The 10,345-nt window shown below is 50.5% G+C and overlaps 1 long non-coding RNA gene across 2 annotated transcripts; it reads left to right on the forward strand.

Annotated features, from left to right (window-relative positions):
• The first annotated feature begins 2,634 nt into the window (after nt 1-2,634).
• LOC108391981 (uncharacterized) lies at nt 2,635-8,042 on the forward strand. Of its 2 annotated transcripts, XR_005058258.2 has the most exons (4): nt 2,646-2,754; nt 3,106-3,283; nt 7,345-7,439; nt 7,927-8,042. It is a non-coding gene; the product is annotated as an uncharacterized lncRNA (long non-coding RNA). The 2 variants fall into 2 exon arrangements; XR_012131929.1 differs by lacking the exon at nt 3,106-3,283 and having other exon boundaries at nt 2,635-2,754.
• The last annotated feature ends 2,303 nt before the right edge of the window (nt 8,043-10,345 follow it).

Here is a 10,345-nt window from a genome sequence, read left to right on the forward strand (position 1 = left end):
ACAGGGGGTGGGGGGAGGATATCCTGACTGAGCAGTCTTGAAGGGAGACTGGCAAGGGGGAGCAGCATGTTTGGACAGAGGGAGCAGTGGGGTTGTCAGCTCGGATATTTGAGAGATTTTTGTGGGCTGAGGGCAGGGAACCACCTAAAGCATGAAGGGCTGTTGGCAGAGGGGGGCACGACCCTGGAGGACTTCAGGGAGCCCTGCATAAAGGGTGTCCAGGCAAGGGAGTCCTGCAGCTTTGCCTTAGCTTTCCAAGGATGGAAAGACTAAGGTATCAGTCAAAATGACACTTTCTGACTAATTTTCTTCCAACAACAATCATTTCACACAAGCACCATTATGGTGGAAGGCATCAGTCAACTGGGCTCATGGCCTGGTAGGAGATAGATAATCACCTTCTGAGTCTACAAAATATAAACTTCAACCATGCGGTGGGGTCCTTTGATAGACATCAGGGAAAGCTTCCTGGAGGAGGGAGCACTTGAGCTGAGAGCTAAAGAGTGAGAAGGAGTTCCCTTAGCAAATTCAGGGATGAAGGGGCTTTTGGCAGAGGGAACAACTTGTGCAAAGGCCCTATGGCAGGAAGGAGGGTGTGAGGATGAAGGACTGATATGAACAAGTCCTTTGCATTTACACTATGCTTTTCACAGGTCCTAGCAGCGAGTGTGTACTGTTATTATGCTGTCAGGTATGTACTGTTATCACCATTTTATAGATGAGAAAACTGAGGCACAGAGAAGCAAAGTGACCTGCCCACGAACACCAAGCCAGGAAGCAGCAGAAATGGGAGTTGAACCCATGTTCTTAATGTACTCGAGCATCTCTCATGGGAGTCGACCAGCACCTTACAGACTGATGGGACACTTTTCTTCTTTGGGAACTCAGCAGTTTTAAGAGCATGATCCAGGGATACCTGGGCCGGGGGATGGGGGGTGTACCTGAGACCCTTTCAGGGGTTCACAAGATGATTTGCCTTTTAACACTCATTCTCACATGAGTATAAAGAGATTGAAAAGTTCACTGATGTATATCTAAACCCCATATTAAACTAAACTTTAAGAAACTACTACACTGGCCAGTTTTGGTGTAGCATTAAATAAGACCCACAATATTCCAATATTCACCCTTTCCAACTATGTGCCTTCATAAAGCTGAGTTTTCTTCAAACAAAACAAAATACCACAATAGACCATATGCAGAAGCAGATATGAGGACCTACATGTCTTCTATTAGGCCAGCCATTTGAGGGAACTGCAAAAATGTAACCAGCTTCATTAATACCACTTTTCTCACTACCTTAAAAACATTTTAGTATGTAGGTGTTTATTATGAAAATATGGCAATTAAATTAACATGTACTAGATTAATTTTTTTAAGGAAATAAAATAAGTATTTTATAAAATTTCTTACTTTTAATTTCTAATATGAATATTGACTGGTAATAATCCACACAAACAAAAGTTCCTTGGAGTGTTCAATAATTTTAAAAAATGATTTAAATGGATAAAACAATGCAAAGGGATTCTGAGACCAAACTGTTTGGGAATGCTGCATTCACTGGTGCTTCCGCCCTCTTCTCCAGGTCCTCACCCCCACCCTCCTCGGCCCCTCCAGGCAAGGTGACCAGGTCAGTTGGGGTTCAGTGCCTCTGGGAAGAGATGGACACACAGTGTAGGGATCCCAGGAGGCTTCCTGGCTTTAGGGTTTCAAAGTCAGGGGAGCAGGAAGAAGTTATATTTGTGAAAAAGCCCCTTGCCATGAATGAGGCTCCCCTATCCAGAACCCGCTGAGGCAGGTTCCAGGGTGGGGGCAGGAAGGGGAGGGTCAGGCATCGCCCTAGGCCTGGGGTTGAGCCCAAAGAAGCCAGAACCGCAGGTAGGAACAGCTTCTCCAGGATTCTAGGAAGTCTCCTGCCAGCCCATAGGGGTGGCAGGGAATCAGCCAAAGGACCCCAGGACACAGGTGATAGGAAAGGGACAGCCACAGCTCCATGTGGGACTTCACAGGTAGGATCCAGCTTGCCCCAGGGGCACGTCCCTGCTCTCACACCTGTTCCCAACACCTTGGCAAGCAGGGAACTCAGGACAAGAAGGGAAGGTGTGGTGAGAAGAGGTGGGAATCAACCAACCCGACTGGCAAAATGACAGCATAAAATAGAAATCAAATTCAAGTCCCCTGTGAACAGGGACTCCTACCTACCACAAGGGTAAAAGCCCCACTTGTGTGGGACATGAAAGGCCCGTTCTTTGGGCACCAGGGATGTTGAGTCATTTGCCCAAGGTTGCACAGCAGGAGTGAGCAGAGCTGGGATTCGCGCTCAGGCCCTGGCTCCAGTCCCTGTGCTCTTGGTCACCACACTATGCTGCCAAGGGAGGTTGTGTCTCCCCAAGGCCTGGACAGCCTCTGCCAGAGTGTGGCACTCAGAGCCAGGCTGGGCCTGGGGTTACAGCCCCTGGGATGGTGGGTTTGAACGCCAAGAGGCCCTCAGGCGGGCAGAGGGCTGATTGTCAGCGTAGGGCATGTGGCGGCTGGGCTACGTCCTCTTGCCCAGACCATGACCCGGGGGCCCTCTCTGCCTACTGAGTACCAGGGAACGGCAGGTAAGGCCAGCAGGACAGGTTCTTCAAGGTTCTCTGCCTGAGCTGGTGGTTTCCTGCACCCTCGTGTTCTTCCTGGAGAAAAGGACACACAGATGCTCCAGAAATGAGCCCAGAGAGGTCAAGTAATCGGCCAGGGGCCACACAGGGAATGGTGAGTGAACGAAGACTGCCCCTGAGGGAGCCTGGAAGGGAAGCAGAGGCCTTGGGGGCAGAGCTGGGTCCTGCCCCTGCCCCTGTAGAGGGCTCTGGGAGGCTGCGGGGGTGCCCAGGCCCCAGACAGGTTTCCAATGGAGGCACTTGGCTGTTGTCCTTGATGCTCCCCCTCACCACCCACAACCAAACCAGCATAACTGTCAGTTTTAGGGCCTAAATACTCTCAAACCAGACCACGACCCCCACAGCCAGCTCCTGGCCTGGACCACCACCCTGTCTCTGCACTGGCTTTCCCTCTGTTCTCCCTGCTCCCACCCTCACCCACTGACAGTCTCTTCTCCACCTGCAGCCAGAAGGATCCTGAAAGAACCCAAGTCATATCCTGTCCTTCCTCCACCTACAACCTTCCATGGCTCTCTACTCACTCAGGAAAAATATAAGCTTCACCGTGGCCCAGGCCCTGCCCAGCTCTCCTGTCTCACCACCACTGTCCACCACCTGCCTCCTCAGATCTGGGCTCCTGCCAGGTGAAACAACTCACAATTTTTTCAAGTCCCATGCTCGACCAGCCTCCAGACTTCTGCACATTGTTCCCTCTACCAGGAATACTGTTGCACTATTTTTTTTTCTTTTCTAATTGAAGTGAAATTCATATAATATGAAATTAAGCATTTTAAAGTGAACAGTTCAATGACATTTAGTCTGTTCACAACATTGTGCAACTGCCATTCTGACGCTATTTTGGCTGATCGGCTTGTTCATCTTTCTAGCATCTAAATGTTACCTTCTGGATGTCACTTTCCCTGGGAAGCCCACCTTGACCCCATATTTTGGGTTAGATGTCTCTGTGTGTTTCCATCACTGTAGCATTGAATTTGAACTGTCTTATTTGCCTCTTGATGTGTCAGTGTCTCCCACCAGAAAGTGACCTGGCTGGGGGCGGGGACCATGTCTGGTCCTTTCCAGTATGGCTGGTACCTGCCCGTTATGTGCAGACTTGGGCTAACTGACCGCCAAGGGAAAGGGTGAGGGAGTAGAAGTGTGGACTGAGCCCTATTCCACGCCAGGCCAGGTGGGGCCTGGGACACGGGGATGACAGAGCAGACACTGTGCCTGTCCTGAGGGCACTGACGTCCCACGGGAACGAACAAGTGACCTGACAATTACAGGACAGCATCAAAAAGTTTCCGGTGGTGAATAGTGGAAGCATCTAGAAGACTCCTGACCCTGCCTGGGACTGGGACGACTGGTCATGGGCAGTGTCTACAGGGACCTGAAGCACAGTGAGGAGGGAACAGGATGACGGTAGCAGGCTGGTAGGGAGTGCGCCCCAGAGAGAGAACAAGCTGACAAAAGCTGAGCCCAGCAGTTCCCACCCTGGCGACTCTGCTCTCCCCCGGGAACTGGGCAATGTCTGGAGACAATTCTGGTAGTTGCAACTGGGGACAGGGTTCTCCTGGCATTTAGTGGGTAGAGGCCAGGAGTGCTGCTCAACGCCCTGTGGTGCGCAGGACAGCCTCCCACCACAGAGAGTAATCTGCCTGAGGTCGGTAGGGTGACCCTGGCCCCTGGGGGAACTACAAGTTGAGTCTGGCTGCAGCAAGCATGCAAGGAGAACTCAGTAAGAGGGAGGAGATTCAGGCAGCAGCCCCATCCAGGGCTTTGTATTCAGGGATTGAGGGTGGGGTCCAGCCAGAGAGGATTTAGGGAGGGGAGAACATGCTGAGATTCAGGGTTCAGAAAGCTCCCCCTGGCCACAGTGTGGACTGGATCCTAGGGGTGCCAGGGTAGAACCTAGAAAAGACAGGTTGTACTTTAGCGCCGGGGAATCAGGCCCCCCCACCATTGCACTGAGGTGGTAATATATGAGCCAAGAATTAGGCAGTTGTGTAATCTGGGGGCTGAGAAAGCTAGGCACGAGGCACAGTGAGTGCAAAGGCCCTGAGGTGGGAACCAGCTGAATGGGTTCTGGAAACAGAGAAGCTAGCACAGCTGAAGTGCAGAGATTACCAGGAGATGCCATGTGGGGCCTTGGAGGTTGTGACAAGGATTTAAGGGGTTACTCTAAGAGTAAAAGGGAGCACTTGGAGCAATTTTCACCAAGTGAGGGACATGACCTGTTTTTGGTTCTAAGAGGATCCCTCTGTGTGTGGGGAATGGCTCATGGGGCAAGGGTGGAAGCAGGGAGGCCAGGGAGAGACGCTGCAGTGGTCCAGAGGAGCAGTGATGGGGGCCGGGCCCGGGTGGAGGCAGGGAGATAGAGGCAGCTATTCTGGAGGCATGGCACTGCTTGACTGGGAACTAGAAGCAGAGTGATAGAGAGCTGCTCGAGAGCTGCTCGGAAGCTTCTAACCTGTTAAGGGGTCTGGACATGGGCCTCTGTGGGTGTTTCTTTTCATGTCATGGCTCCTGGGGGCCAAGGGCCCTGACGTCCACACCTCCCACCCCTTCCTGGACTAGTCCACCCTTTCCGTGGGTGTCCATAACCCATGCACCTGCCAGTAGCTAGCTCAGGACACTTGCTGTTGGGATTTTCCCGAGGCTCCGTCCCCAGGATACACTACTTGCAAAAGAGGAATCAGCTCCCGGAACTGGCTTCTTAAACAAAGGTTTGAAGAGGACATTACTGGGCATGGGTTCTGCTGTCTGATGGGTCTGGTTCGAATCCTGCCTCTACCACCACCCAGCTGTGTGGCCATGGATGGGTCCCTCATTGCTCAGGGTTCCTCATCTGACTAGAGAGCATTATAGAGCCTCCTTCAGAAGGTTGGTGTGAATTTTTAAATGAGATAATGTATGGAAAGCCCCTGGCTCCTAGCTATAGTGTTTAATAATAGTCAGTGAACATTATTGTCACTATGTTATTATTATTATTAGTTGGGCACAGAAAATAATTCACTTTAGCTCCCCTCCCCAGTGGGGAGGGCTGGTTCTAACTTCAAATCACCCAAGACATTAGAGCTGACGTGGGCTCACAAATAGAGCCAGCCCAGTATGAAGCTTCTGGAAGATAGACCATGGGATGTTCCTGTCACAATCAACAGCTTGTGAAAATGTGTGGTTTATGAGGTGCTGGTGTGGAAACAGGAGGGATTTTTGGAGCAGCAGGAGCCACACACTGGATCCCTCCCTCACCCAGATGCTCTGGGATCTCTCAGAGCCTCAGTCTCCCCACCCACCAAGGGGACTCTGACCTCCACCACAAGTTGCTGGGAGCTGGAACTGCACCCTTTCTCTCTACTCTTGAGACAGACACAGGAGGTGACAATCCTGTCTTCTAGGGACAGCATTCCAGCCCTTTTAGGAATTAGGGCTATTTGATGCCAGGCACTTGCCACTGTTGTCTTACAGATGCTCACACCAACCCTTAGTGCCCTCCCCGCTGCAGACAAGACGTGGAGGCGTGGCCCAGAGTAGTCCCAGCACTGAGGCTACGACAAACTTGGCACCCTCTCAGCCAAGATGCCCCACTTAGCCCTCAAAGACAGCCACCAGGCCCCATCATCCCAAGCCAGAAGTGGGGCCAGATGGTGGCAGGTCCACAGGCATCTGGTCCACAATTAAGTGAGGGGGAAAAATGTTGTTTGTGATTAAACAAGGGAACCAGGACAGCACAGCCTCTGCAACAGCTGGGACAGCTCAGGAAGGGGAGGCTGTCCCTCTAGCAGCCTGGAAGAGTCCCGCTGGGTGTGCCTACAGCAGTCCCGGCCCCCGTATGCCTCCTCTATGCAGGCCCAGCTTCACCTCCACCAGCTGTGTGGCCCTGGGTCTGTCCCTTCCTCTCTTTGTATCTTGGTTTCCCAGCCAGCAGCAAGAGCAGGGTTTGACCCACCAGTTCCCACCTCAGGACATTTGCACTTGTGGTTCTCCCGGCCTGCATCCAGATCTTTCCAAGGGGGGCCTTCTCCTCCTTCAGGACTCAGCTCAGATGCCTTCTCATCTAGGGGCCCCTCAACCACCCTGTCACTGTCCTGTCACCTGTCCTATTTTCTCCAAAGCACACTCTGTCCAGAATCATCTCACCATTGACTCATCTGTTGCCCGTCCCAGCCCTGGAATGTCGGCTCCCAGAAGACAGGGAGTTTGTCACATTCACTGTTGTCCCCACACATAGCAGGTGCTCAGTAAGTATTTGTTAAAGAAATGCAGACCCCTGTGCCACTTTGTCCCCTTTTAGCTCACTCTCTTTGTTCCACAGCTATGAGGCCGTTGTACAGACGAGAGAAACTGAGGCAGGTGAAAGACAACACATCTTGCCAGGGACAGCCACTGCATAGAAAGCACCTATCTGTGTGGCAGCCACTGAGCCTTACCTCAGAGTCTGCAGTGCTGGGGCTCTAAGGCCAGGTTGCCTGGGTTCAGATCAGCACTGCCACTTGCTGGCTAGGTGACCTCAGATGAAGGGCTCTCCATGCCTCAGTTTCCTCACTGTAAAAATGGGATAGTTACACTTAACTCCAAGGGTTATTGTTACAAGGGTTAAATGAACTGATACATAAACAGTGTGAGGCTAGCAGTACCCAATAAATGTCAGATACAGTATGACATAAGATTTTGTTGAATTAAGTATAATCATCCCATTTCACAGATGGGGAAATGAGACAGGGAAGTGAAGCTGATTAAGCAATGGAACTTGGTATGAAGACCACGTCTAACTTTAAAGGCTGTCCTTGTGCAAAGAAGGTAATGCAGAGGGCAGGGGAGGAATCAAGGCCTCAGGGCTCCCAGGTGATGGCAGACAAATTGGAGGCAGGCCTTGGAGACTCCATCATGGCCCCTTAGTGGGAGCCCCCATTTTCTGCTGAGAAGACCCTCTCCACCATTCATGGGCTTTGGATTGAGCTGACCCCACTCCCAACACTCCCAACCTCAAGGACGGTCACATGAACCTTGTCACAGAACCTGATGGTCACAGAACCTGGCCATGGACCACACAGTTCAGTTCAGAGATGGCCACACAATTCAACCTAAACCAATGAAAACCAGTCCTGAGACTTTAATAGGAATAGTTATGAAAGAGCACTGGCTCTTTCTGTGCTGCTGGGCTAATAAGATAACTAGTAGTAGCAATAGTAGCACTAATAAAATAAAAGCTAATACTATAGAGCATTAGGTGTGTTAGGTGTTGTTTAGAGTTTACATATATTAATTAACTCAATTAATCTTTCAGAGAGACATAGAAAACTGATGATATCATTCAAGTACCTGGATCCAGCTATGCCTGAAGCAAACCCACCCCTAAATTTTTTTTTTTAACGTGACCCAATAAATTCTTTTCCACTTAAACCGGTTTGAGTTGGGTTTCTGTCTCTTGGAACTGAGAGAGCCCTGACTAATGTACCTGCCTTCCGGACATTATCTATGCTTCTATCTCTCCATCATTACTGTAGCCGTGGCGGCACGCCCATTAACTGTTTTGTGCTTGTCACTGACTCACAGGTTTCCACTGTAGTTCTTGGTCCATCCTGCCCGTACAGAGGCTGCGGGTCTGTCCCCTTTCCCATGTGCCCCAAGCAAGAGAGTGGGTGTGCGGGTATGTGTGTACACACCCTTGTTCCAGGAAGCTGCTCAATGGGGTTTGCTTGGCCCCAAAACAGACCTTGTTATTGGTGTGATGAATGTCAATGAATCGTCCCAGCTTCTGTGCCAGTCCAGCTGCTTTGCATACATGGTGGTTTCATCCAGTCCTCCCAACAACCCTGCAGGGCAGACACTGTCATCCCCATTTCAAAGATGAGAAGAATGAGGAGCATATGAGCAGGGCCTGACTCGCAGTTCCTGAGCAGCAAGTCCACACTCTGACTCCAGAGCTGTGCCCCTTCCAGGACACAAGGCCCTCTGAGCCCAGGTGTTAGAACTCAAAGTTAACTTGTTTAAAATGCATGTGTTGAATCTGTATGTATGGAGAATATATACATGTAGAATCTATATGTGTGTAGAATGTGTGTGTAATATATATGTAGGTTCTGTGTATATAGTATATGTGTAGAACTATGTGACTATAGGATTATGTGCATGCGTAGGATCTATATGTATGTAGAATACATGTGCATATGTACATAATATATGTGTAGGATCTATATGTATGTAGAGTGTCAGAGTGTATGTCTCACGTATGTGTATGATCTCTGGTTTCTCCTGCTCTGTCTTTCTGGGCAGCAGGTAAGTTAGGTAATGAGAAAAAGCAGTGACCACTTCTTCCCACCTCTACTGCTCCTGCCCTGGGCAAGCCATGATCACCTCGCGTCTGGACCGCTGCAGTCGCCTCCTCCCTGGCTTTCCAGCTTTGCTCCTTCCCCAGCCCACAGTCTATTCTCTGTCTTGGGCCAGAGAGATCCTATTAAACCCTAGATGGGATAAGGGCCTCCTGTGCTCAGAACCCTCCACGGCTCCCACAGGAAAGCCCAAGCCCTCCCAGCAGCCCACAAGGCCTGACCTGGTCTGGTGTCTCGTGAACTCCCTGCTTCCACCCAGCATCAGGGCCTTTGCATTTGTAGTCCTCTGCCTCAGAATGACTCCAATCTCAGCTGAAAAGTCACCTCCCAGAGGCCCTCCCTGACCACCCTTTCTAAAATACTGCTTCAGATTCGCTTCAGCTTCTCATCCTGCTTTTGTGTCCTTGAGATTCTCCTCATGGCATTCTGGGCTGGATGTGCTGCTTTTTGGCCCACTGCCTATCCTTTACACCAGAACTTCCACTCCCCGAGCATGGAGACTGTTCTTCAGCACCAGCTAGCTGCAGTGCTGGGCACATAGTAGGTGCTCAGCCAGTGATTGATGAGTGAAGGAAGATTAGCCAGTCATAGACCCTGCCAGGATTCAGGTCACCCTCAGCCTTACTGAGTATCCTCTTGGGCTGCATGGATTTCACAGCTTCACCTCGTCCCCGTTGCCCCACCTCTGTCTGCTCTCCACAGTCCCCTCGCCAACCCTGAGGTCCCCAGGAGGAAGCTGGGTGGATCCTTTTCTGGGAGCAAGACAGGGCATCTCTCTTATCCCATGATCCTCTTCACTTTATCTACAGACATGAGGCAGGAAGGAAGAAAGAGGCAGGGAAGTAGCCCCCACCCTGACCCACTCATGTGCCAGATTCCAGCACCTTCACAGTGGAAGATGCTGAGGCTGGTCTGTGGGACGCTGGAGGTCACTGAACCACACACTCAGCTCTGTTTTCTTCTCATTTGGGGCTAGAAGTAACAAACAGAACCTTTCTCTGTTTGCATTTGATTGTTTATATTTAAAAGGAGCAATAAACACCCCCACTCCAGGGTGTGTTTTATATTGCTGCTGAGTCCTATAGGGAAATTCTGCCTTCTGGTGCTGTCCCATCTGCTCTGTAAGGACCGAATTGGATACTCTGGAGGATGACCTCCCTGACAACAGAGCTAACACATGTGGTCTACAGTTGAGCTGACCAGTTGAGAAGCTCAGTTAGGCCAACTTTTTTTTAACAGTTCTGTTAAGCTATAACTCATTGCCATACAATTCACCTACTTAAAGTGTACAACAATGGTGTTTAGTATATTCACGGAGTGGTACAACCATCACCACAATCCATTTTACTGCCCCCAAACACCCTACACCCATTA

This window comes from Manis javanica, chromosome 5 (genome assembly GCF_040802235.1).
Source record: "Manis javanica isolate MJ-LG chromosome 5, MJ_LKY, whole genome shotgun sequence".
Classification (NCBI taxonomy): domain Eukaryota; kingdom Metazoa; phylum Chordata; class Mammalia; order Pholidota; family Manidae; genus Manis; species Manis javanica.